We start from the raw sequence: 26999 nt of genomic DNA, 5'->3' as shown, positions 1-26999 counted from the left end.
TAAGTCCTGGGTTCAAGAAATCCTCCCACTTCAGCCTCCTGAGTAGCTGCGACTACAGTCATTCTTTTTAAAAACCATAGAATACTGACGGACACCTCAGGCAGCTCCGGTCTTTCGCTTCCGCAGGCAGTGCTGCAGTGATGGTCCTTGCATGCACCTTTGGGCCCAGGAAAATCACCGATTCCTTTTGAATCTGGTAAAGCAACCCGAGAGTTTACCCCTCCCCAACCTCATCTTCACCCCTCAGCCCACCCCGCCCTTGCTGGTGTTTGTGTTTTGGCCTTTTAAAGACTTTTTCAAAATTGACTTTGGCTTCTTGGCCTGAACTCTGAAGTGTTTGAGCTGATAAGATAGCAGGCTTGGCTGTGGGGGCCGGGGGTAAACAGTGACCCCGGGGCCCTCAGCCCCAGCAAAGGAGGGGCCACGGCTCCAAGTCTCTCCCGTCTCCAGCTGTGGGAGCAGGCGGTGTGGCTGGAGGAGGAAGCTGAATTGCGTTGGGCTCCGGATGGGTTTGGGAACCGGAAGGAAGTGGGAAGCCGGCCCCACACAGACCCACTTCTCTGGGCCTTCGAGAACAGTGCCAAGAGGCACAACATGGGCTCAGTATTTGCTGGGGTCTCTCTTAAACCAAACAGGACGCCATGGGCAAGTTGGAACAAAGTCCTTGCAAACCTGAAGACACATCTTGTGGAGCCCCAAGGAGCCGAGGGTCACAGGAGGGACCCTGCCTCCAAGGCCGTGGCAGACAGAACTGGCACCGTCTCCACACAGCGTCACCGAGTGATGTCCAGTCATCTCAGGCTGGGGATTGTAACCGCCCCGCTCTGATCTAGGCCACAGAAGTGAACAAATCAGTTCGGATTCCCACCCTCTAGAACTTTCTTCAGTTGAGGAGGGAAGAGAGAGGATAAATAGGCAAAAACTGGCCAGGGTGCAGGGGACTACAATGGAGAATGGCCAGGCTGCAGGGGCAGAGCAGGGGCACTGCCCAGCCTGGAGGGGGAAGGCCTCCCCAGTCATGCCTCGTCCCAGCTTAAAATGCTTCGGGGCCTCCCAGGGTTTCTCAGGGCTCCTGGGACCATGGCATCTGCGTGATCTTCCCTGCCCACCTCTACCAGCAGGGTCAGTGGTGCCAGCTTGGCAACACTTGGTGCCCGTGTCTACCTGGGGTCCCTGCATGGCTGCTCCCTCTGCTGGCAGCGCCCTCACCTCCCACCTCCCACTCAGCTCTCAGCTCTCAGCTGAGATGTCACCTTCTCCTACAGGAAGCCTTCCTTGATGTCCCTGGATGGTCTTGGGGCTATCACATGCTCCTGTATATTCCTCATCCCTGCTTCAGTCGCTCTGGGGTTACTTGTTTGTGGGTGGCCCAAGGTAGCCCAGCATGGCCAGAACCCAGCCCTGTGGATGACCCTGCTGGATTCAAATGCTAGCCCACCTCTTAGCTGTGCAACTTTGGGCCTCAGTTTTCCCATCTGGAAAAAGGGCATAGTGATGGCATCTACCTCACAGGGTGGTTGTGAGGATGAAGCAGTTTAACACAAGTACTTAGAAAGACATCTGGCACCAAGTTTGCACTCAGTAAATGTTGGCTGTGCCATTACACCTGTTCTCTCTCCCACAGAACACAGGAGGTGCTCACTTCATATTTGCATGCTAAATCAGCGCAGCCCTTCAAATATGCTCATGAAAATGAGCAACCGGGGGAAGGCTTAGTTAATTCAGATGCTCCTCAACTTGGGATGGGGCTGCAGCCTGATAAACCCACTGTAAGTTGAAAATATCATTAAGTCAAAAGTGCATTTAGCACACCTAACCTACTGAACATCAGCACAGCTCAGCCTAGCCTCCCTTAAAGGTGCTTGAAACCTTTACATTCACCTACAGTGGGCAAAATCATCTAACACAAAGCCTATTTTATAATAAAGTGTTGAATATTTCATGTAAAATTATTGTACTCCGTATTGCTAGACTGATAAAAGATTAAAGTTCAAAATTCAAAGTATGATTTCTACCAAAAGCCTATCTCTTTTGTACCATAATAAACTTGAAAAATCCTAAAATGAACCATTGTTAGTCGAGGATCATCTGTAATGGAAAAATTTTTAAAAACATAACAGTAAAGAGTGGAACAGTAATGATTTATGACTATGCCACACACACACACACACACACACACACACACACACACACACACACACACAGTCCAATACCCCGGCTTGGGGAAAAGAAAGAAACAGACTGTTCAGTGTGGTTTTGTTAGAAGGATGGGACAAAAAAATAATTTTTCTTCTTTCTTGTTTGATGGTTTTTTTTCTACTCTTCTTTAATAAGCATGGTTTCAATTTAAATGGGAAAAAAAATAACAATGAATCTAGAGAAGGAACCCGCAAGCCCTTTCTGTTCCACAGAGTTTTCCCACAAACTGGGGCAGGGGGTGGGGTAGGTGGGGTGTGGCAGGGTGGTCAGAGAAAGAGCTACCCTTTAGAAGTTAAGCAAGAGCAGGAAAACCATCGTGTGCCAGGCGGGGATAGGGTGCCAGCTTGACCAGGGGAAGTTGTGGCAACTAATAACAAAGCAACTCCTCTCCCAACTCTGGTCATGGCAAGACATGCTGGATGCCCCCATTCCCCAGACCCCAAGATGGAGCTAGCAACCCTGCCTAATGCCATGGCCCTGTGTTTCCCTGCAGCATAACACGTGTCGCAAGGCAGCGTCTGTAAAGAAAGGGCCTTGGCCGGGCACTGTGGCTCACGCCTGTAATCCCAGCACTTTGGGAGACTGAGACAGGCGGAAGGCGGATCACGAGGTCAGGAGATTGAGACCATCCTGGCTAACACGGTGAAACCCCGTCTCTACTAAAAATTCAAAAAAATTAGCCAGGCGTGGTGGCAGGCACCTGTAGTCCCAGCTACTCGGGAGGCTGAGGCAGGAGAATGAACCCGGGAGGCGGAGCTTGCAGTGAGCCAAGATCGCACTACTGCACTCCAGCCTGGGTGACAGAGCGAGCCTCTGTCTCAAAAAAAAAAAAAGAAAGGGCCTTGCCACTTGCCCCTACTCGCATATGTTACCTCGCCTCACCTGTCTAACCCTGAAGACCTGCCTGCAAGCAGTAAGGTACTACTGTTAGCCCCATTTCACAGAGGGGGAAACTGAGGCTCAAAAGGTGTAATAATTTGCCCAAGGTTGCCCAGTTGATCAATGACAGACTCTGAACTTAATACCATTTGGGCTGGACATGGTGGCTCAGGCCTATAATCCCAACATTTTGGGAGGCCAAGTCGGGAGGATTGCTTGATTCCAGGAGTTCAAGACCAACTTGGGCAACATAGTGAGATCTGATCTCTACAAGAATTAAAAAGTTAGCTGGGCATGGTGGCATGCACCTGTACTCCCAGCTACTCAAGAGGCTAAATCAGGAGGATCTCTTGAGCCCTGGAGGTTGAGGCTGCTGTGAGTCATGATGGTGCCACTGCACTCCAGTCTGGATGGCAGTGAGACACACACACACACACACACAGATTTTAACACCATTTGGTTTTATCCTTGTCTGTGGTGTCTGTGATTTGTCATCTTTTTTTCCATTTCCACTAAAGTAGATATTAACAAATGTAAGGCTGGAAGAATGGATGGATGAATGGGTGGGTGCATGATAAATGGGTGGATGGATGGATGGAAGGAAGGATGGATGGGTGGATGGATGGATGAATGGGTGAGAGATGGATAATGAGTGGAGGGATGGATGAATGGATGGATGGGTGGGTGGATGGAAGGATGGATGGATGGATGGGTGAGAGATGGATGATGGATGGAGGGATGGATGAATGGATGGATGGGTGGATGAATGGATGGGTCGGTGGATGGATGGAAGGATGGACAGATGGATGGAAGGAAGGATGGATGGATGGATGGATGGATGGGAGATAGACAATGGCTGGAGAGATGGATGAACAGATAGATGGGTGGATGGATGAATGGATAGATGGTTGGGTGGGTGAGGGATGGATGATGGATGGAGGGATGAATGAATGGATGGGTAAATTAATGAATTAATGGATGACTGGGTGGGTGGAATGCATGCATAGAATAAATGGGTGACTGAATACATAAACGAACTAACTAAATAAATAGTGATGAAAAGCAGAGGGCACTAAGAGGGTTTCACCTTTCAGGGATTGTTTCTGGACATTGAATGTGCCCTTTGGAAAGATTGCAAACTGGCAGTTATCAGGGTAAATTGGGCTGCAGACATATTTTGTTTGATCTTCACAGGGTTTTTAGTTTTTTGAATTGTCATTATTTTAAAATTAGGAAATTTCACATTAAAAATTTAGATTTCTGATTTCTCCTGCAAAATTGGGCCAGCACCCATACCAGGAAATAATATACCAGGACTGACGGGGCTGAGCCTCTGAGTGCTGACGGTCCCCACTGCTCCACAACACAGTCCTGCTATTGAGGTTGTGTCCGCTGCCATTTATCATGGCAGTTTGGGCTGGTGTTTTTCTCAGTACCATTACAAGGAAAATGAAAAATCTCTTACCGGTGGCTCTTCGTCAAAAGTGGAAAATGAACTTAGGTAAAGAGGAAATTGGGAGAGAAGTATCTCTTTGTGGCCATGGAGAATACTGTGGATTCGATGGGCCAGCAATGCATCTTGCCTGAGTGGTTAGGGGCACAGATGCTAGAGCCTGATGGCCTGGGTTCAAGCCCCAGCTGTGCCACTTACCGGCTGTGTGGCCTCGTGCAAGTCACTGAACGTTTCTGACCTCAGTTTCCTCATCTGTAAAGCAGAGGTGGTGTCAGTCCCCACCTCACAGAGTGTCAATGATTTTCTCTCCGTGGGGCTCTCTAGGTGTGAGCTGCCATTATCTTACACAGGGCTGGCTCCCGTCATGTGTGTGACCTGCCTACCCTGAGCGTCCACAGCAGCGGTTCTCAACCAAGGGCAACTGTGCCCCCCAGGGGACATTTGGCAATGTCTAGAGACATCTTGGGTTGTCACAACTTAGGTGGGGAGGGGCTACAAACATCTTATGGGTAGAGGCCAGGGAGACTGTGAACAGCCTACAAAGCTCAGGACAGAACACCAAAAGATTCTGCTGCGCCGTGTACTCCGCCCCGTGTTCTACGTGCTGAGGCTGAGGAACCCGGATCTACAGGAATCCTAGTCCCCAGAGGGGCTGAGCCATGGTCAGATATCTAGGAGTCCCTGAAGGCTGCCAGAGGTGATTCCCTCTAGACGTGGCAGGAGCCATTTCCTCTGGCCTGAGCCACCTCAGCCCTCAGGATCATCAGGCCCCAAGTAGTGCCCCGTCCCAGGGTGCCTGGCCCCAGCCTGCGCCCAGCCCCAGCCTGCGCCCAGCCCCACACAACAGGGAAGAAATGTGTCTGTCCCTAGCGCCTCCTGGTGGCCCGGCCCTAAACTACATGACTCTTCCCCGCCCAGGGTGGTGGGAGGGGAGGATGAGGACGTACCTTCCCGGTGTTTAATCCAGACTAGTTGGGAATGTGGGAATTTAAGGTCATGGAAGGCGGTAGCCAATGTTTCAAAGACAAATTGACATGGGTTTGAATCTCAGATCTTCCACTGACCATCTGGGAGGCCTTGGACAAATCCCATGACTCTCCTGGGCCTCAGTTTCCTCATCTGGAATGGGGATGATGTTATTTACGTCACAGTTTCGTTGGGAGGATTAAATTAAGTGCATAAACAGATGAAACATACGAGATGCTTAGGATTAAATTAAGTGCATAAACAGATGAAACATACGAGATGCTTCACAAGCTTCCTCTCAGATATTTCTTATTGCTGTGTTCATAGCAATTCATAGCCACTTGTGTTTGATGAATTTCCAGTGTACTCAGAGTGATTTTTTTCACTGACTATCAACAAATAATTTTGCTGCAAAGAAATACAGATATGGGAAAGGATGCACAATATATTATCAAATGACCACAGGCCTCAGAAACATTGTATACAATGAGATCTCATTTTTTGTTTGATATATCTATGTGTGTGTGTGTGTGTGTGTGTGTGTGTGCAGAGAGAGAGAGAGAGAGACTCTTGCTTGTTAACCAGCCTGGAGTGAACACGACTCACTGCAGCCTCCACCTCCCAGGCTCAAGCAATCCTCCCACCTCAACCTCCCAAGTAGTTGGGACTACAGGCACCTGCCATCATTTTTAGTAGAGAAAGGGTTTCACCATGTTGCTCAGACTGGTTTCAAACTCCTGGACTCAAGTGATCCTCCAACTTTGGCCTCCTAAAGTACCCGGATTACAGGTGTGAGCCACTGCACCCAGCCTGATATATCTATATTTTAAAAATATGTACTTTCATAACATGTATGAGAAACAAATACCTCATTTTCTTAGTATATAAAAATCCCTAGCAGATCAACAAAAAGACAATTATCCAAGAGGAAAAATAGACTAACAACTTGAATGCTTTACCACCAGAAAAGAAATATAAACAGTCTTTGAACGTATTTTTTAAATGTCCAATATAACATATAAACAATGAATATGTAGATTAGAACTATGGTGAACACCTTTTTCCCCTATCAGCAAGGCCAAGATCAAGAAGTCCAATCATACTTGGCCTTGGCTAGGATGCGGGGAAACCAGAGCTCACATAGGTTGCCGGTGCAAATGACTATTGGTAGGTACGACCTTAGAGAGCATTTAGACAACCAGCGTCACAATGTTTAAACGCACCTGCCCTATGACTGGGCGATTCAGTTGCTAAGAATGTATCCATCAGAAATAGCTCTGAATACATGGAAAGACTTCTGTGAAAGCGATACTAATTGCAGCATTGTTTGTTGCAGAAAAACCCTGGAAATACCTCCGTGACTATCACCAGAAAACTTGTTAGATAAATTATTATATTCAGACAATGGAATGTGCAAAGAATGCTCTCCTAGTGCTGATCTGGAAAGATCCGCCAAGGTACATTGCTAAGTTGAAAAAAACAAAATCCCAGTGCAGAACAGGGTGTGTGGTGTGCTTCTATTTAGAGAAATGAGTACAGGAATCCATGCACATATTTGCTTATCTATGTTCTGGATGTCTCTGTAATGATCCCCAAGAAATGATAACAAGAGTGGATTCTGGGGAGGGAAGCTTGGAGTTTTAAAGCTGGGGATAGGGGTTAAGGATTAGAGGGAGAAGAACCACGGTAAATCTTTTGGTATCTTTTGAATTTTTACATATGAATACATTCCCTTGTTAGTTTTTAAAAATTGAAGTTTTTAATGCATTGATAGATGACAGAGAGAAAAATGCCTTGAAGGGTATGCTCCAAGGTGTCAACAGCACTTATCTCTGGGTGGCTGATGTGAATTAGAAGCGACTTTTATTTTGTTCTTTTTTTATTACTTCTCTAATCATTTATTTATTTTGAGACAAGGTCTTGCTCTATCACCCAGGCTGGAGTGCAGTGATGCGATCACCACTCATTGAAACCTCTGCCTCCTGGGCTTAAGTGATTCTCCCAGCTCAGCCCCCTGAGTAGCTGGGACTATAGGCACTTGCCACCATACCTGGCTGATTTTTAATTTTTAATTTTTTTTTTTTTGTAAAGACGAGGTCTCACTAAGTTGCCCAACCTGGTCTTGAACTCCTGGGCTCAAACGATCCCTCTGTTTCGGCTTCCCAAAGTGTTAGGATTACAAGTGTGAGCCACTGTGCCCGGTCTGTTCTTTTTAAAAAATACAGAGACAGGGTCTCACTTTGTCACCTAGGCTAGAGTACAGTGGCATAATCATAGCACCCTGCAGCCTTGATCTTCTAGGCTCAAGTGATCCTCCAGCTTCAGCCTCCTGAGTAGCTGGGACCACAGGCATGCACCACCACTTCTGGCTATATTTTGTTCCTTTTACTTAGATTTTCTAATTTTAAAAAATAATTACCAGCTGGGTGTGGTGGCTCATGCCTGTAAATCCTAGCACTCTAGGAGGCCGAGGCAGGAGGATCATTTGAGCCCAGGAGTTTGAGACCAGCCTGGGCAACATAGTGAAACCCCGTCTCTACTAAAAATACAAAAAAAAAAAAAAAAAAAAAAAATTAGCTGGTGTAGTGGTGCTCACCTGTAGTTCCAGCTACTCAGGAGGCTGAGGCAGGAGAATCACTTGAACCCAGGAGGCAGAGGTTGCAGTGAGCCCAGATCACACCACTGCACTCCAGCATGGGCGATAGAGCGAGACTCCGTCTTAAAATAAAATAAAATAAAATAAATAATTATCAAGGTATATTCAGATAATTTTTTAAAAATTAAGTAAGTAAATACTTCAGTGTTCTCTTGGTAGTCAGGGGAAAAGTAACTTCTACGTGAAAAAAAGAAAAGACCAAAAACACATGCACTTCTCTAAACAGGCAGATTATTTTCATTGCCAAGGACATTACGGAGACTGAGGTCAGGTGGTTGGAAATATATTCTATGAAAAATCGAGAATTAATACAACTGTCCTACCATGCACTTTCTGGGCATCAAAACGCCAAGGTTCTAACTCAGATCTGAGTTCAAATTCTAACTGCCACTTACTAGCTGGGCAAGTTGCTCCTACGCCGTTGGCCTCAGTTTCCTCATCTGCAGTCTAAGGCCACGTTGCTGCTGGCAGGCTCGAGTGAGATCATGCCTGTGAAGTACTTGGCTCAGGCGTACTCAGAGACCCGGTTCAAACAGGGAACAGGCAGAAATTCTGCACCCCGCAAGGGTGACAGGGCTGAGGGAGGACAGGAGGGGCCCCTTTGCCGGACTGGGGATCAGTGTGCAACTAGCTGGGCCCGGAGTCCCCCGCAAACCGGCCAGCTCGGAGGTTCTTCCGACAGTTTGGAGAGAGTGACACCAAGTGGCCAAGTCTGAAACTACACCTTCAAGCCGGAGGGTTGGAGCCTCTCCCCGACCCCTCCAGCTGCGGTCCTGAGCCAGGCACTGAACTTCCCTGAATCTGTTTTTTCAACTGTGAAATGGAGGTAATCCTGCCTACCTGGCAGAGCGGAGGTGGGAATTAAATTAGGTAACCCGCAGAGATTCTTTCCAGGACCTCCATGTTGCACAACTTCAGGGGCCCCATTCATGAAATTGTGCAACGTAGAGGCACCCCTAACAGGTGGCTGTCATTATCATCACTCCCTCAGACACTGAGTTTCCTTCTGTAATCCCCTAGAGCGATTCTGAAGCCGGGTCTTCCAGAGTATAGACCAAGTACCAGTGGGGATTTGTGGGGAGATCTTAGTGGGCACAACACCCCAGTATCAAATAACATTTCATTCTCTGTCAATCATTCTGATGGCATCTAGGCGGCAGTCTCAGTTTGATAGGAACACGACGTTAATGCCTAACACTTACCTGCCTCCCTTCCGAACTTTCTGTTTGAGAGTGGGCCTCAGACTTAGTGCCTTCAGAAGGCAAAATTATTTGGCTAGAATTTAATAAAGTTACATGTTTTCATAATATTTACTTTTTGTGGTCACCTTCTATTGAGAGCAAGTGGTGCTGGTTTTCCCTTTACAGTAGATGTGGTAAATTGTATTATTGTCAAAGTATTTATCCCATTGGCAATTCCTTGGTGACCCTCCTGGCTGAAGTCAGGCTTGGCTGTGTGACTTCCTTTGGGCAACAGAGTATGAGCTAAGCTTTAGAGAAGCGGCTTTGTCATGTGGTTTCCCTCTGCTATGAGAATGGCCTGCCCCAGGAATGGGCTGCACCTTTAACCTGGATCAGAGTAAAGATGACATACGGCCCAGAGCTGCAGTGACCCACAACCAAGAAATAATGAGAAAGTAACTGGGGATTCATATTCTCAATATGAATAAGAAATCGACCTTTGTCATTAACAAGCTCCTGAGATGCTGGGGCTGTTTGTTATTGCAGTAAAACATAGCTTGAGTTGACTGATGCAGTAGAGACATTAAGTTTCCTTTAAAATTAATATACTGGGCCAGGTGTGGTGGCTCACGCCTGTAATCCCAGCACTTTGGGAGGCCGAGGTGGGTGGATCACGAGGTGAGGAGTTCAAGACCATCCTGGCCAATATGATGAAACCCTGTCTCTACTAAAAATACAAAAACTAGCTGGGCGTGATGGCATGCGCCTGTACTCCCAGCTACTTAGGAGGCTGAGGCAGGAGACTCGCTTGAAGCCAGGAGGCGGAGGCTGTAGTGAGCTGAGATTGTGCCACTGCACTCCAGCCTGGGTGACAGAGCAAGACTCTGTCTCAAAAAATAATAAATAAATAAACTGGAATGGTGCAGTGGCTCACGCCTGTAATCCCAGCACTTTGGGAGGCCGAGGCAGGCGGATTACTTGAGGTCAGGAGTTCGAGACCAGTCTGGCCAACATGGTGAAACCCATCTCTATTAAAAATACAAAAAAAAAAAAAAAAATTAGCCAGGCATGATAGTGCACGCTTGTAGTCCCAGCTACTAGGGAGGATGAGGTGGGAAGATAGCTTGAACCCAGGAGGTGGAGGTTGCAGTGAGCCGAGATTGTGCCACTGCACTCCAGCCTGGGCAACAGAGCGAGACTCTGTCTAAAATAATAATAAATAAATAAATAAATATACTGGCCTGATGCAGTGGCTCTTGCCTGCAATCCCAGCACTTTGGGAGGCCAAGGCGGGTGGATTACCCGAAGTCAGGAGTTTGAGACCAGCCTGGGCAACATGTCGTAGCCCTTGCATACTCCTGCCTTCCTTATCCTGTTTGGTTTTTGCTGTTGTTGTTGTTGTTTGTTTTTTGTTTGGTTGGTTTTTTGAGACAGAGTCTCGCTCTGTAGCCCAGGCTGGAGTGCAGTGGCACGATCTCAGCTCACTGCAACTTCTACCTCCTGGGTTCAAGCAATTCCTCTGCCTCAGCCTCCAGAGTAGCTGGGATTACAGGTGTCCGCCACCATACGCAGCTAATTTTTTGTATTTTTAGTACAGATGGGATTTTACCATGTTGGTCAGGCTGGTCTTGAACTCCTAACCTCAAGTGATCCACCCGCCTCAGCCTCCCAAAGTGCTGGTATTACAGATTTGAGCCATCATGTCCGGCCTTTGCTGTTGTTTTGTTTTGTTTTTTGCTCCATATCACCTATCATCTTTTGACCATATTTCACATTTGTTTATTTTCTGTATCCCTGTCCCCATTAGAATGTCAACTCCCTCCTTAAAGGCAAGGATTTTGTGGGGGTTTTTTTTTTCCACTTTATAGCCCAGTGCCTAGAACACTGCCTGGCACATAGTAGGTGCTCAGTAAGTATTTGCTGAATGAAGGAATGAGTACATGATGGCAAAGGTAGACAATAGCAGCTCCAGGCCCATGCTGCACGAGCTTCAAGTCCAGCTGAAAACACTTCTCTTTCGGCCAGGCGCAGTAGCTCATGCCTATAATCGCAGCACTTTGGGAGGCTGAGGCTGGCAGATCACTTGAGGTCAGGAGTTCAAAATCAGCCTGATCAACATGGTGAAACCCTGTCTCTACTAAAAATACAAAAAAATTAACCAGGCATGGTGTCAGGTGCCTGCAATCCCAGCTACTTGGGAGGCTGAGGCACGAGAATAGCTTGAGCCTGGGAGGCAGAGGTTGCAGTGAGCTGAGATCGCTCCACTGCATTCCAGCCTGGGCAATAGAGCAAGACTCCGCCTCAAAAACAAAAAACAAAAAAACTTATCTTTCCCAGTATTCTGGAAAAAGTACAGAATTGAATCCTTGGAGTGGAGCACACTGATTGTCCAGGCCGGGGTCGGATGCCTGTATTTAAATCCAGAAGTAGGCTCAGCCCCATCTAAACCATGTGAGCTGACACTGAGCCAGGAGTCTTCTCTACAAAAACCATAATGCTGTTACAGAGGCAGAGGAAATGGGAGCCAGGTAGGTAAAAATAATAGTTACCCACCACAAGAAGGAGGCTTATTCACCCAGCTGAGTGCTTGGACTTAGTATGGGTCCCACGAATAAGTTGTGTTCACTTTCCTTCTTTCCTTATTTGGAATCAAGTTGTATTCAGGTGGTGGCGGAGGCAGGGATAGTCTGTTAATACTGAAGATAGGACTAGAATAAGGGGCAGGCGATTCAGGCCCTCCCTGGACACCGACATATCTATGGAATTAAAATACTGCTGGAAAAAAGTAGATGCCTAGAGCCAAAAGAAATCTTGGTTTTTCTACATGTAACTTCTTACATAATCAGCAAAATATTAATTAACCTCTCTTCTGACACTGACAAAGACACCCTTGAGAAGAAATTTAAAAAGAAAGGTTGTTGGCTTGGATCTATTGCTGTTGATTAGTTTGTGATCCCACATGTGCTTATTGCATTATACAACCATAAGGTATATCACAAACCCCAAGACCAGCCAAGTGGGCCTCCTGAAATTGGCAGTCATGTTCAGCTAAAATTCTGAAACCATATGGCATAGTGCTGTTATTGGGAATGAGTAATCTATTTTGTTCCAGAATCTAAATTCTAAGCTCTTTAATAATGCCTCCAGTTGTAGAGTCTGAGAGTTGTCCCCAGTATCAGTTTTTCCCTTCTGTAGTGGTAAATGCTCCGTGGAAACACATTGCTGATTGCAATAAAGACTACATTTCCCAGCCTCCCTTGCAGCAAGAAGTGGCCATGTGACTGAGGTATGGCCAGTGAGATGTGAGCAGAACATGGGACAGCAAACAAGGTGATCAGCCATTTGGACCTCTGGATGGGGTCAACATGCTGGTGAGAACGGGACAACAAGTTAGGGGCCCAAGCCTCTGACAACTTTCTGGTACAGAGCCACCACCCAGCTCAGACATCCCTGTGAAAAACAAATAAACGCTTATCATATTTCAGTCTCTTATTTTATGTCTCTGGGCCCCACAGATGAAATTATGTTCTAATAATACACCTCTAAAGAAGTTGGCCTGGCATACATAAATAAAGCTCTTCCTCCTTCTTCTTTTCTTCTTTTTCTTCCTCCTCCTCTTCCTTCTTTCTTCTTCTCCTTCTCCTCCTTCTTCTCCTTCTCTTCCTTCTTCTACTTCTCTCTCTCCTCCTCCTCCTTCTCCTCTTCCTCCTTCTCCTTCTTCTTCTTCTCCTTCTCCTCCTCCTCTTCCTCCTCCTTCTTCTCTTCTTCTTGATTCTTCTTCTTTTGGTTTGTTGTTTTTTTTGAAACAGAGTCTTGCTTGACACCCAGGCCTGAGTCCATTGGTGTGATCATAGCTCACTGCAGCCTTGAACTCCTTGGCTCAAGTGATCCACCTTGGCCTCTTGAGTAGCTGAGACTATAGGTGTGCACCACCATGCCTGGCTAATTTTCTTTGTAAAATTTTCTTTAGAGATGTAGTCTCACTGTGTTTCCCAGGCTGGTCTCAAACTCCTGGACTCAAGTGATCCTCCCTCCTTGGCTTCCCAAAGTGCCTGGGATTACAGATGTGATCCACCACACTTGGCCTTCTTTTTTTTTTTTTTTTTTTTTAACAGAAGGAAGTATACAAGTTTGATTCACTTATATCAGTTTATTCCTGTTCAACAAATACTTAAGACCATCTAAAGGAAGATGCCTGCCAAGGAGGCCCCTATGTTATAGTGGCATTAAAAAAAATGACAAAAACTTGGCCAGGCACGATGGCTCACATCTGTAATCTCAGCACTTTGGGAGGCCAAGGTGGGAGGATTGCTTGAGCCCAGGAGTTCAAGACCAGCCTGGACAATATAACGAGACCTCATCTCTATTATAAATAGATAAATAAATAAATAAATCCTACTCTTTGGCACCTTTAACTTAAGTCCTCCAGGGAGCTGGTTTCCAAAGCTGGCTGACTATCAGCAGCATATGGGGAGTCTTTTTAAAAAAATAGATTCCTGGACCTTGGCCAGTTCATTTGAAGAAGCAGGATATTGGAAATTTGTAATTTTAAAAACACTCACCTTCCTACCAGCTGTGTGACTTTGGGCAAGTGATTTAACTTCCAAGTGCTGAAATGAATGCCATTGCCTCATCAGTGAAATGGGGACAATAATTGTACCTATCACATAGGTCTGTTGTGGGTGTGAATTTATTTCATGTGTACAAAGCACTGAGCATAGTGCCTGGAACAGAGCAAGATCTCTGTGTGTGAGTTATCATTATGTCTATTGGTGGGAGTATAGATTAATGCAAACTGGCCCAGTGCGATGGCTCACACCTGTAATCCCAGCACTTTAGGAGGCCGAGGTGGGAGGATCACTTCAGCCCAGGAGTTCGAGACCAGCCTGGGCAACATAGCTAGACCTCGTCTCTACAAAAAATTAAAAAAAAAAAAAAAATAGCCAGACGTGGTGGTGCATGCGTGTGGTCCCAGCTACTTGGGAGCCTGAAGTAGGAGGATCACTTAAGTCTAAGAGGTCAAGGCTAAAGTGAGCTGTGATTGTGCCACTGCACTCCAGCCTGGGTGATAGGGTGAAACTCTGTCTCAAACAAAATAAAACCAAAAAAACAAATGATGCAAAGTTTCTGGAGGACAGTTTGTGCTATCTACCAAAGTATTAAATATGTACCCAGCAACATGGTAGCTCATCCAGGGCACAAGAATGATCATTACAGCTTACATTTATTCAATAAGTATTTATTGAGCACCTACTACAGTACTTTAGTCAGAATAAAACAGGCTATACTTCAGGGACAAAGCCAGCATTGCAGTGACTTAATACGGCAAAGTTTCATTTCTTGCTTTTGCATTATGATACAAATTGAATACTTTTCTCTATCTGGAACAGGCTGATGCAGGTGAATCCCAAAATCGGGGCTCAGCCTGGGAGGGTTCTTGGCTTCACTCAGGAAAGAATTCAAGAGTGAGCCAACAGTGAAAGAAAGCAAGTTTATTAGAGCAGCAGTGTGCAGCAGAGGGGCTGCTCCGTAGATAGAGCAGGGCTACTTCATAGGCAGAGCAGCCCAGAACAGTGGCAGAGACCACAGCCCAGAGCAGTAGTCCCTGCAGACCAGGGCTGCCGATATTTATACCCACTCTTAATTATATGCTAATGAAGGGGCAGGTTATTCAGAAGTTTCTAGAAAAGAGGCAGAGGGTTCCCAGAACTATATAAGGTAACTTCTGGGTCATTGCCATGGCATTTGCAGACTGTCCTGGTGCTGGTGGGAGTGTCTTTATGCTAATGAGCAGTGAGGGCAACTAGAGGTCACTTTTGTCACCATCTGCTTGTTTCAGCGAGTTTCTTTACTGCATCCTGTTTTGATCAGCAGGGCTGTGATTTGTGCTTGGAAAATAAGTCCTACTGATCTCCTACCTCACCTTCTTTATCTGGAACAGGAAGTCTTAGAGATGAACACAGTAGGCAAAGAGAGAGCTAGAAGGTAACATGGAATTTTTTAACAGCCAGACCTGGAAGTAGCTTCCATCACTTTTGCATATCCCATTGGGCACAAATGAGCCATGTACTTCCAACCTTACTGCAAGGAAGGCTGGGAAAGGTAGAAGAGCATGTAGATATTGAGTGAGGGGTGTCTTTGTGACATCTACTATGTTCAAAGGACAGTGCTAGGAGCTGGGGCAGTCATGGGGGAGCAAGACCAACAAGGTTCCTGCCCTCATAAGTCCTCCCTTCTAATGAGGGAGATAGACAATAAACCTCTGCTCTAAACATGACCCCAGACATATGTCATTTTGCACTTGAGCAAGAATATCTGACGGATACATTTTCAGAAGCTGTGGCTGCTGCATCAAAGGGTATATATATTTGTCATTTCAACAGATATGGTCAAATTGTCCTCCATAGGACTGTGCCAATTTCCACCTCCACCATCAAGGTACAAAAGTGCTTTTTTTTGCCTGCAGGTTTGCCAACACAGCGTGTTATCAGACTTTTGGATTTTTGCCAATCTGATAGGCGAGAAATGATCTCTGTGTACTTTTAATTTGCATTTTTCTTATTATAAAGGAAGTTGAACATCCTTTCACATGTTTATGGGCTATTTGTATTTCCTTTTCTGTGTACTTGTGTGTACATATCCCTCATCCATTTTCCTGAGTCATTGGTTGAGGATATTACTAAATGAAAAAGTGAAGGGACAGAACAGAATGCATAGTAGAATCATTTTTGTAAATGAAAAGTGAAGCAATACGTTGGCATGTACATATAAATATACTCGCATAGGCATCAAAATTTTCTAGAAGCAGCCAGGCGCGGTGGCTCACGCCTGTAATCCCAGCACTTTGGGAAGCCAAGGTGGGTGGATCACTTGAAGTCAGGAGTTCAAGACCAGCCTGGCCAACATGGTGAAACCCTGTTCCTACTAAAAATACAAAATTAGCTGGGCATGGTGGTGTGCACCTGTAATCCCAGCTACTCAGGAGGCTGAGTCAGGAGAATCACTTAAGCCCAGGAGGCGGAGGTTGCAGTGAGCTGAGATTGCGCCATTGCACTCCAGCCTGGGTAACAAGAGCAAAACTCCATCTCAAAAAAAAAAAAAAAAAGAAGGTGTAAACAACTACAGATGTCCACCATGAACACCTCCTGTGTGCAAGGCACTGTGGAAGCTGCTGGGGATATAATGGTGAACAAGATGTGTGTGGTTGGCCAGGCGTGGTGGCTCACGCCTGTAATCCCAGCACTTTGGGAGGCTGAGGTGGGTGGATCACGAGGTCAGGAGATCGAGACCATCCTGGCTAACACAGTGAAACCCTGTCTCTACTAAAAATACAAAAAATTAGCCGGGCGAGGTGGCGGGCGCCTGTAGTCCCAGCTACGCGGGAGGCTGAGGCAGGAGAATGGCATGAACCCCCGGGGCGCAGAGGCTGCAGTGAGCCGAGATCGCGCCACTGCACTCCAGCCTGGGTGAAAGAGCGAGACTCCGTCTCAAAAAAAAAAAAAAAAAAAGATGTGTGTGGTCCCCGCCCTCAAGGAGCTAACATCTTAGAGGGTGAGAGAAGAAGGGCAAATTAACAAATGTTTTAGGTCAGGCGCGGTAGCTCACACCTGTAATCCAAGCACTTTGGGAGGCCAAGGTGGGTGGATTGCTTGAGCCCAGGAGTTCGAGAATAGCCTGGGCAAAATGGCAAAACCCCATCTCTACAAAAAATACAAAAATTGGCTAGGCGTGGTGATGCATGCCTGTAGTACCAGGTACTGGGAAGGCTGAGGTGGGAGAATCACTTGAGCCCAAGAAGTTAAGGCTGCAGTGAGCCGTGATCATGCCACTGCACTCCAGCCTGGGCATCAGAGCGAGATCTTGTCTCAAAAGAAAAGAAAAGACCAACAACTCAGTGGGAAAATAGTCAAAAAAAGGTCAAAAAGAGGAAAAAGCAAATGGCTCTTAAGCATACCAAAAGATGCTCAATTTTGGCCACGCACAGTGGCTCACGCCTGTAATACCAGCACTTTGGGAGGCCAAGGAGGGTGGATCACCCGAGGTTGGGAGTTCAAGACCAGCCTGACCAACATGGAGAAACCCTGTCTCTACTAAAAATACAAAATTAGCCCGGTGTAGTGGTGCATGCTTGTAATCCCAGCTACTCGGGAGGCTGAGGCAGGAGAGTCGCCTGAACCTGGGAGGCGGAGGTTCCAGTGAGCCGAGGACGCACCATTGCACTCCTGCCTGGGCAACAAGAGTGAAACTCCAACTTAAAAAAAAAAAAAAAAAAAAAAAAAAGCTCGATTTCATGTATAAAAAGAGAAATGAGATACCATTTTCCACCACCACCCTATCCCCACCATTGCACTGATTTAACCAAAGTGTCAAATTGACAATCCACTGTGTTGGTAAGGGTGTCAGAAAATGAGCACTCGCAAACTGACGCGATTCCACACGAAGAGGACTTTGGCATTATTCATTAAGTTTAAAATGACCATAGCTGTTACCAAGGCAATTCTGCTTTTAGGAGTTCATCCTACAGATTTATTCACACACAGCATGGATGCATAACATTTTAAGGAAGTGGGGAGGAACAGAATATATATTCACGTTTGCTTGTACATCCATAAACCATCTTAGAAAGTTACGCAATGGACTAATAACTGATTGTGAGAAGGAACAGCATATGCAAAAGGCCCCAAGCTGAAAAAGAGGTTGATGTATTTCAGGAACTAAGAATGTGCCGGGAAGGATGACATGTGACAAGTGGTGGCCTGAGACTGCTGAGCCTTGTAGATCACCACTTAGGAGTCTGGTCTTGAGTCCAAATGCAGTGGGAAGACATTCAAAAGAAGATGATCTGATTTCCATTTTAAGAGCATCTTGCTGCCATTTGGAGAAACTACTGGAGGAAGGCAAGATGCAAGTCGGGAGACTGATTAGTAGGCTGGACAGTTCCCTGAGGGAGGGACAGGGAGCGGGTGGCTGCACCTGAGAGGTGGCAGTGGTGATGACGAGCAGGCAGATTGAAGACGTTTGAAATTGCAATGGATGAGTTGGATGTGGCCCAGGAGGGGTAACAGAGCAGACTCAAGGAAGACTCAAGGCTGACTTCTGGCTTACGTGGCCACATGGGTGGTGATGGAGGCTACTGGGCTAGGAAGGCTAGAGAAAGGGGCCCAGATTTCACTTGGGTACCCCAGGGCGGGGTGTGTTAAGGTTGAGAAGTCAATAAACATCTGAGTGGCAACTTCCCCCTCTCTCTCCACTTCCCCAACCCCGCCTAGGGTCATGGTGAGGGTGGGGAGTGGGAAAAGGGCAGGGCATAAAAATAAAAAATAAAAGGCCGGGCACGATGGCTCACACCTGTAATCCCAGCACTTTGGGAGGCCAAGGTGGGCAGATCACTTGAGGCCAGGAGTTTGAGACCAGCCTGGCCAATGTGATGAAACTGTCTCTACTAAAAATACAAAAATTAGCTGAGCGTGGTGGTGTGTGCCTGTAATCCCAGCTACTAGGGAGGCTGAGGCAGAAGAATTGCTTGAACCCGGGAGACAGAGGCTGCAGTGAGCCGAGATCATGCCACTGCACTCCAGCCTGCGCAACAGAGCAAGACTCTGTCTCAAAAATAAAATAAAATAAAATAAAATAAAATAAAATAAAATAAAATAAAATAATGTTCATAGCAGCTTTATTCATAATAACTCAAAACTGGAAATGGCCCAAGTGTTCAACAGCAGAATGGATAAATGTTTACTATATATATATGTATGTATGTGTATATATGTGTGTGTGTGTGTGTGTGTGTATATATATACACACACACACATACAAGTATATTATTTAATATGTAATCTGGGAAGTCTACTAAAATAGTCTAAATATATTATTAGTATACATTATTTTAGTGTGTGTGTATATATATATATATACACACATATATTAAAAGAATGAAAATGAACAAACTACTGATACAGCCCACACAAATGAATCTCACAGACATTCTGTTGCACAACAGAAGCCAGACACCAAGGGGTACATATTGTCTAATGCCATTTATTCATTTTATTTATTTATTTATTGAGATGAAGTCTCGCTCTGTTGCCCAGGCTGGAGTGCAGTGGCGCGATCTTGGCTCACTGCAACATCTGCCTCCCAGGTTCAAGCAATTCTCCTGCCTCAGCCTCCCAAGTAGCTGGGGCTACAGGCACGTGCCATCATGCCCAGCTAATTTTTTGTATTTTTAGTAGAGACGGGGTTTCACTGTGTTGGCCAGGATGGTCTCTATCTCCTGACCTCATGATCCGCCCACCTCAGCTTCCCAAAGTGCTGAGATTACAGGCGTGAGCCACCGTGCTCGGCTGTCTAATGCCATTTATATGGACTTGTAGAATCAGCAAATCTAACTCATGATGAAAGTAAAAACTGAGAAACCAAGTTTCCTGGAAGCACAAAAGGCAAGGCAAGATCTATTTTGAAGCAAGCTCAGAGTGACGGCAGATTATGTAGGGGCCACAGGGCAGCCTTTAAGCTGCACCTCAAAAATAGCATCTGTCCCCTGGATATTTTAAGAGTGTCCTCTGCAGGGCATGGCAGGAGCCAGGGGCCTGTTTGGGCATCTCCAAGTGTGCACCTAAAGAATGTATCACCTGGCCGGGCAAGGTGGCTCATGCCTATAATCCCAGCACTTTGGGAGGCCAAGGCGGGTGGATCAACTGAGGTCGAGAGTTCAAGACCAGCCTGGCCAACATGGTGAAACCCCGTCTCTACTAAAAATACAAAAATTAGCCAGGCAAGGTGGTGCATGCCTGTAATCCCAGCTGCTGGGGAGGCTGAGGCAGTAGAATCACTTGAACCCAGGAAGCAAAGTTTGCAGTGAGCTGAGATTGCGCCAGTCTGGGTGAGAGATAGAGACCCTGTCTCAAAAAAAAAAAAAAAAAAAGAATGTATCACCCTGCCTCCCTTTGACTCTGAGCACCACCCGGCTCCAAAGCTGTGTCAGCAGCAATATAAATGGTGCAGAGATAAAGGGAGACATTTAATTAGAAGATGATTTGGAAATCATCTTCTAATTTAGGAACCAAGCTGCAAAATATCTTTCTCCCTTAATGGCACAAATGGGGAATTTGGACTTTGAACCTTTTCTCTTGTCAGGCCACCAAAAACGTCTTCCTGTGTTAATAGGAGGCAAATGTAAGGATTCAGGGCCAGGAGGGCTGTGGGCTGTGGGTCCTAGATTGTCTAGAATCAGAACATTAAGAACATGAGAGCCCTTTCTGGACCTCTTTGTTTATGCAGGGCTTCTGCTGGGCCTTATAATCACCTCATTACTGCTGCTATTTTTGAGGTAATTATTAAGCACTTTAATATGTGCACAGGGCATGTGCAGTCCTTCAATTACACTGCTCCTGCCTCATTGTCGGGAGGCGAGTTGGAATTGTTATCCTTGTTTTACACAAAAGAAAGCCAAGGCCTGGGTCAATGAACAAGTTCAGGGTCAAAAATGAGTCAACACAAGGGAGATGGCAGGAGGTGGGTGGGAACCTGGCAGGCACTAGCTCCCGCCCAGCTTGAAGTGCTTGCAGGTCTAAATTCAAGGGGTGTGCTACATCCTTGAAGAAGTGATCGAGGGCCAGGCGTGGTGGCTCACGCCTGTAATCCTAGCACTTTGGGAGGCCGAGGCAGGAGGATTGCTTGAGCCTAGAAGTTCGAAATCAGCCTGGGCAACATAGTAAGACCCACTCTAAAAAAAATAAAAATAGGCCGTGGATGGTGGCTCATGCCTGTAATCCCAGCACTTTGGGAGGCCGAGGCAGGCAGATCACTTGAGGTCAGGAGTTCAAGACCAGCCTGGCCAACATGGCAAAATCCCATCTCTACTAAAAATACAAAAATTAGCCAGGCGTAATGGCGGGTGCCTGTAATCCCAGCTACTCAGGAGGCTGAGGCAGGATAATCACTTGAACCCAGGAGGCAGAGGTTGCAGTGAGCTAAGATCATGCCACTGCACTCCAGCCTGCGACAGAGTGAGACTCTGTCTCAAAAAAAAAAAAACCAAAAAAAATACAAAAATAAAAAATAAAAAAAAGAAATGATTGAGGAGTATGTGCATGCATGTGTGTGTGTGTGTGTGTGTGTGTGTGGTGTCTGTTTCTGTGTGTATATCTATGTGTCTGTATGCTAGAATCTCTGTGTGGTGTTTTGTGAGTTGGTCTATGTATGCTTGCATGTGTCTGTGTGTATTTCTGTGTTTGCATGTTTGCCTGTGTGCTTCTCTGTGTGTCTGTGTATCTGTGTATGTGTATAGAAGGAGGGACAGAGATGGGAGAGGGAGGGTGACCAGGAATCAAGGAGAAGATCCATTTAGTAGACCTTAGAATGGCAAAGATGGAACCCTCTTAGAAATCATCTGGTTCAGGCCAGGCACGGTGGCTCACGCCTGTAATCCCAGCACTTTGGGAGGCCAAGGCGGGTGGATCAACTGAGGCCGGGAGTTCAAGACCATCCTGGCCAACATGGTGAAACCCTGTGTCTACTAAAAATACAAAAATTAGCTGGGTGTGGTGGCACGCCCCTGTAATCCCAGCTACTCGGGAGGCTGAGGCAAGAAAATCGCTTGAACCCGGGAGGCAGAGATTGCAGTGAGCTAAGATTGTGCCACTGCACTCCAGCCTGGGCCACAGAGCAAGACTCCGTCTGAAAAAAAGAAAAAAAAATCATCTGGTTCATACTAAGATGTCATTGTTAATTTTGGAAGATGTACTAATAGCATGGTGGTTTCATTAAAAAAAAAAGGAACAACTTAGTATCAACTACTGGTGAAGCGAGAAAAGGCTTACAATGAAATTGAAAAAATGAATGTGGATAATTGCTGAAGATGGATACTGGAGAGTTAGTTATATGACTCTATATTTCGTAGATGATGTTTGAAATTTTCCATAGTACATGTTTTGAAATTGTATAGACTAAATGTTGCAAACTTGTATCTTGTGGGTAAAATGCTGCTCATAAAAATCCTGCACCTCCTTTAGATGAGTCCTTGGCTCTCAGCGTGCCACAGTCCCCACCCTTCCCCATTATAGCCTGACACTGTTTATCTTCACTCTTGGGTCACTGTTTTTGTTTAAGTAGAATTAAAAAGAAACTGAATGAGTTCTCTTGGGGCAAGACTGTTATTTGCCATCCATATGTCCAACCTCTGCTTCTTTCTTACTTATAGAAACTCCTACACTATTGGCAATGCATTTTGAAATAACATTTCCCAGTTTCTCTTGAAGCTAAGAATTGTCCAGTGTTTCTCAGTCAGAGGTGATTTTGTCCCCCAGAGGACATTTGGCAAAGTCTTGGAAGACAGTTTTGGTTGTCACAACAGGGGCAGGGAGGGAGGCAGGGAGTGCTCTACTGACATCTGGTGGGTGGGTAGAGGCCAGGATGCTGCTAGACACCCCTCCAATCCCCAGGTCTCCCTCCCACAACAAAGAATTATTCAGTCCGAAATGTCAGTAGTGCCCGATTGAATGGCCAATGCATGATAAGTGGAAGTTGATGTTGGGGTTTCCAAGAAAGCCCTTTGGTGTCTTGCCATTCTTCCTGGAATATAAACATGATGGCTGGAGTTTGAGCAGCCATTCTGTGACCTTGAGGAGGGAGGTTCTATACTAAAGATGGAAGGAAATGGGATCCCTGACAACATCATAGAATTGCCATATCTTTCTTTGGAATGCAGATTTTCAGACATGGTTTTATCTGAAAGAAATAAATCTCTAATATGTTTAAGTCACTGAAATCAAATCTCTGTTACTGTCAGCCAAGTGCAGTTTCTAAATGATTTGTCTCTGTGCCCAGTTCTCTATGCTAATGGAGAAAGGAAAGATAGACTAAGAGGGCCACATGTTTAAAGAGAAAAAAAAAAGGCCTGGGACGCGCTAGCTCTTGCCTATAATCCCAGCACTTTGGGAGGCCGAGGCGGGCAGATCACCTGAGGCTGGGAGTTTGAGACCAGCCTGACCAACATGGAGAAACCCCGTCTCTACTAAAAATGCAAAATTAGCTGGGCATGGTGGCGCATGCCTGTAATCCCAGCTACTCAGGAGGCTGAGGCAGGAGAATCTCTTGAACCGGGACCCGGGAGGCAGAGGTTGCAGTGAGTTCAGATCACGCCATTGCACTCCAGCCTGGGCGACAAGAGTGAAACTCCATCTCAAAAAAGAAAAGAAAAAAACGAGAAAATACGTTTCTTCATAACAATGAAACAGTTCATTCCCTTCATTTATGTCACTTCTTGATCCCTGCAGGCATTTGAGTTTGCAACTCCTGGACTGATCCTTAACCAAAAGGATGAGGAAACTGAGGTCCTCAGCAGGTTAATGATGAGTTAGGAGCGAATCCACAACCTGGTCCCTCTCCCTGCATTTCTAAGGTACCAAGGCCTACGCACTGGTGAAGAATATGGTTTCTGCAGCCAGACAGACTTTGATTCAAACACTGGTACTGACACAGGAGAAGTTCCCTTATCCTCCTCGACGGGCATGTGATGGCGGTGTGGCTCACTTCCTCAGTGCATCGTTGCTCAAAACCCCTAGGGGGAGCAGGCCGACGGGCAGGCTGTGGGACTCTGGCCACGCAGTGTCTAGGCGTGAATGTTTACAGCTCCTGAGGCCCCAGTGGGCGTGTGTTACAGGGTGCTCTTTTCGTTTAACTGTCCATAGACAGCTTATGTTAGCTCAGTTAGACCCCTTGCCTTATCTCAAGGACAGAGGGCTATCTGTATCCTGGGGTTTCTTGCCTTGGTGTACCTGAAGAATTGGATCACACGTGGGCTTGGAGAATGAGCGCAAGGTTTTATTGAGTGGAGGTAGCTCTCAGCAGATGGGGGAGCCAGAAAGGGATGGAGTGGGAAGGTGGTTTTTCCCTGGACCTGGGCCGCTGAGTGGCCCAGGCTCTCCTCCAACCACCCCAGCCAAACTCCACATTGTTCCACTGGTCGATGGCCTGCCAGCATCTGCCGGTGCCTGATGGTGTGCTCTCATGCCAGTTCCTTCTTCTCCAGGTCTAGTCGCTTGTGTATTTTTTTTTTTTTTTTTTTTTTTGAGATCGAGTCTTACTCTGTCACCCAAGCTGGAGTGCAGTGACACGATCTGGGCTCACTGCAACTTCTGCCTCCTGGGTTCAAGCAATTCTAGTGCCTCAGCTGGGACTATAGGCGCCCGCCACCATGCCCGCCTAATTTTTTTGTATCTTTTTTTTTTTTTTTTTTAGTAAAGACGGGGTTTCACCATGTTGTCCAGGCTGGTCTCGAACTCCTGACCTCAAGTGATCTGCCCGCCTTGGCCTCCCAAAGTGCTGGGATTACAGGCATGAGCCACCGCACCTGGCCGTCGCTTGTGTCTTCTTCCACCAGTGTGTTCTTCTTGGCATCCAGCCACTTGTGTCTCTGCCTGCTAGGGTCTGGGGGTTTCTTCAGGCATAGGATGGGGGCATGGCAAGCCAGGGTGGTCTTGGGAAATGCAACATTTGTGCAGGAAAACAGAAATGCCTGTCCTCACGTAGGTCCATGGGCACAGGCCCAGGGGTGAAGCCCTACCCAGGGACCACGCCCTTCCCTTCCCAGAACTTCCCTGCCCCCACTCCCCTATCAGTACCACCAATTACTAGCTCCGTGGCTTTACGCAGCTCACTTAGCTTCTCTGTCTCTCAGTTTCTGATATGTAAAACAAGGATGACAATAAAGGCACCTATTGCCTAGGGCCATTAGGTGGATTCACATCGGTCCGTGCCCTGGCAGGAGGAGAGTTTTATGAATGGACTATCTATAAAATGTAGGTGGGGACCGTCCATTTCTCCATCAGCCGGGAAGGATGTTGGTGTTGAGGTTTACATACCTATCAAGGACAGTAACTACCACGGTTTCTGGTGCTTTGACAAAACCTCTGATGCATAGCCTTCTGGTCAAGCGTCTGTGATTTCATATTGTTGGAGCATTCATGGTATCCCTGGTGGTTGCAGCTTTCTATAAGATTGCTATGGCCGAACCAAGAAAGAAGGCATATGCAGATTTCTACAGGAATTATGATTCCATAAAGGATTTTGAGATGAGGAAGGCTGGTATCTTTCAGAGTACAAAGTGATCTTGGAATATGAAGAATTTCTTTGAGTTGAAATACCTAGAAGTTTGTCACTGACTTGTGTTCCTAAACTATGAAACATGAATGAATATGTGAGCTAAGAAATAGTTTCTCTGGGTCAGGCGCAGTGGCTCACGCCTGTTTTCCCAGCACTTTGGGAAGCTGAGGCGGGCAGATCGCTTGAGGTCAGGACTTTGAGACCAGTCTGGCCAACATGGCAAAACCCCGTCTCTACTAAAAATACAAAATTAGCCGGGCATGGTGGGCATGCCTGTAATCCCAGCTTCTTGGGAGGCCGAGGCAGAAGAATTTCTTGAACCTGGGAGGTGGAGGGTGCAGTGAGCTGAGATTGCAGCACTGCACTCTAGCCTGGGCAACAGAGCCAGACTGTCTGAAAAGAAAAGAAAAGAAAAAGAAAGAAAAGAAAGAAAGAGAGAGAAAGAAAGAAAGAAAGTTTCTTGACTGGGTGTGGTGGCTCATTCCTGTAATCCTAGCACTTTGGGAGGCCAAGGCGGGCAGATCACGAGGTCAGGAGTTCGAGACCAGCCAGGCCAACATGGTAAAACCCCATCTCTACTGAAAATACAAGAAATAATTAGCCGGGTGTGGTGGTGTGCATCTGTAATCCCAGCTACTCAGGAGGCTGAGGCAGGAGAATCACTTGAACCTGGGAGGCGGAGGTTGCAGTGAGCCGAGATTGTGCCATTGCACTCCAGCCTGGGCAATGGAGCAAGACTCTGTTTCAAAAAAAAAAAAAAAGAAAAAAGAAATAGTTTATCTTGATAAATAAACAATTAACAACAACAATAACAAAATGTAGGTGGGGTTTACAGAACCCAGGGATGCTGCATCACTCCAGCGATAGTAACAAAGGGAGTTTATCACAGCTAGATAGTAACAGAGGGGTCCTTAGCATCCCCACATAGTAACAGTGGCCTGGAGAAGCAAAGGAAGAAGTGGTCTCCAGGTCCAGAGAGAGGGAGCTCTACAGAGAGGCCACCTGACAGAAGCTGTGACCTCCTTCAGTCAAGGGACACAGTAGACCATGGTGACCCAACAGGAGAGCTGGGGAAATAAACAGCTCCGCTGGAATTGAGATGTTCAGTGAGCCAAGTGCATTTGTTAGCTCCCCAACCACTCTAAGCTCACGAGGAGCAAGAGAAAGCATGCCTTCCTAGTAGTTACCAAACAAATCCTGAGATGAACTCTGATTGGACCAATCTGTACCACATACCCATCTCTAAGCCAATCATCGTAGTTTTTTTTGTTTGTTTGAGATGGAGTCTCGCTCTGTCACCCAGGCTGGAGTGCAGTGGCATAATCTTGGCTCACTGCAACCTCCACTTCCCAGGTTCAAGCAATTTTCCTGCCTCAGCCTCCTGAGTAGCTAGGATTACAGGCTCCTGCCACTATACCCAGCTAATTTTTGTATTTTTAGTAGAGGCGGGGTTTCACCATGTTGTCCAGGCTGGTCTCGAACTCCTAACCTCAGGTGATCCACCCACCTCGGCCTCCCAAAGCACTGGATTACAGGCGTGAGCCACCGTGCCCAGCCAATC

General features: G+C 46.5%; 1 long non-coding RNA gene across 1 annotated transcript in view; it reads left to right on the top strand.

Moving 5' to 3' along the window:
• LOC129474388 (uncharacterized) overlaps nt 1–12797 on the top strand; it is a 33941-nt gene extending 21144 nt beyond the window's left edge. The window contains exons 2-3 of the long non-coding RNA XR_008654536.2: nt 11672–11862; nt 12530–12797. This is a non-coding gene — a long non-coding RNA (uncharacterized lncRNA). The remainder of the gene's footprint in view (nt 1–11671; nt 11863–12529) is intronic.
• The last annotated feature ends 14202 nt before the right edge of the window (nt 12798–26999 follow it).

Source organism: Symphalangus syndactylus, chromosome 24 (assembly GCF_028878055.3).
Source record: "Symphalangus syndactylus isolate Jambi chromosome 24, NHGRI_mSymSyn1-v2.1_pri, whole genome shotgun sequence".
Taxonomy (NCBI): Eukaryota; Metazoa; Chordata; class Mammalia; order Primates; family Hylobatidae; genus Symphalangus; species Symphalangus syndactylus.
The sequence above is the reverse complement of the archived record's forward strand: the minus strand, read 5'-3'. Positions and strand labels throughout refer to the sequence as shown.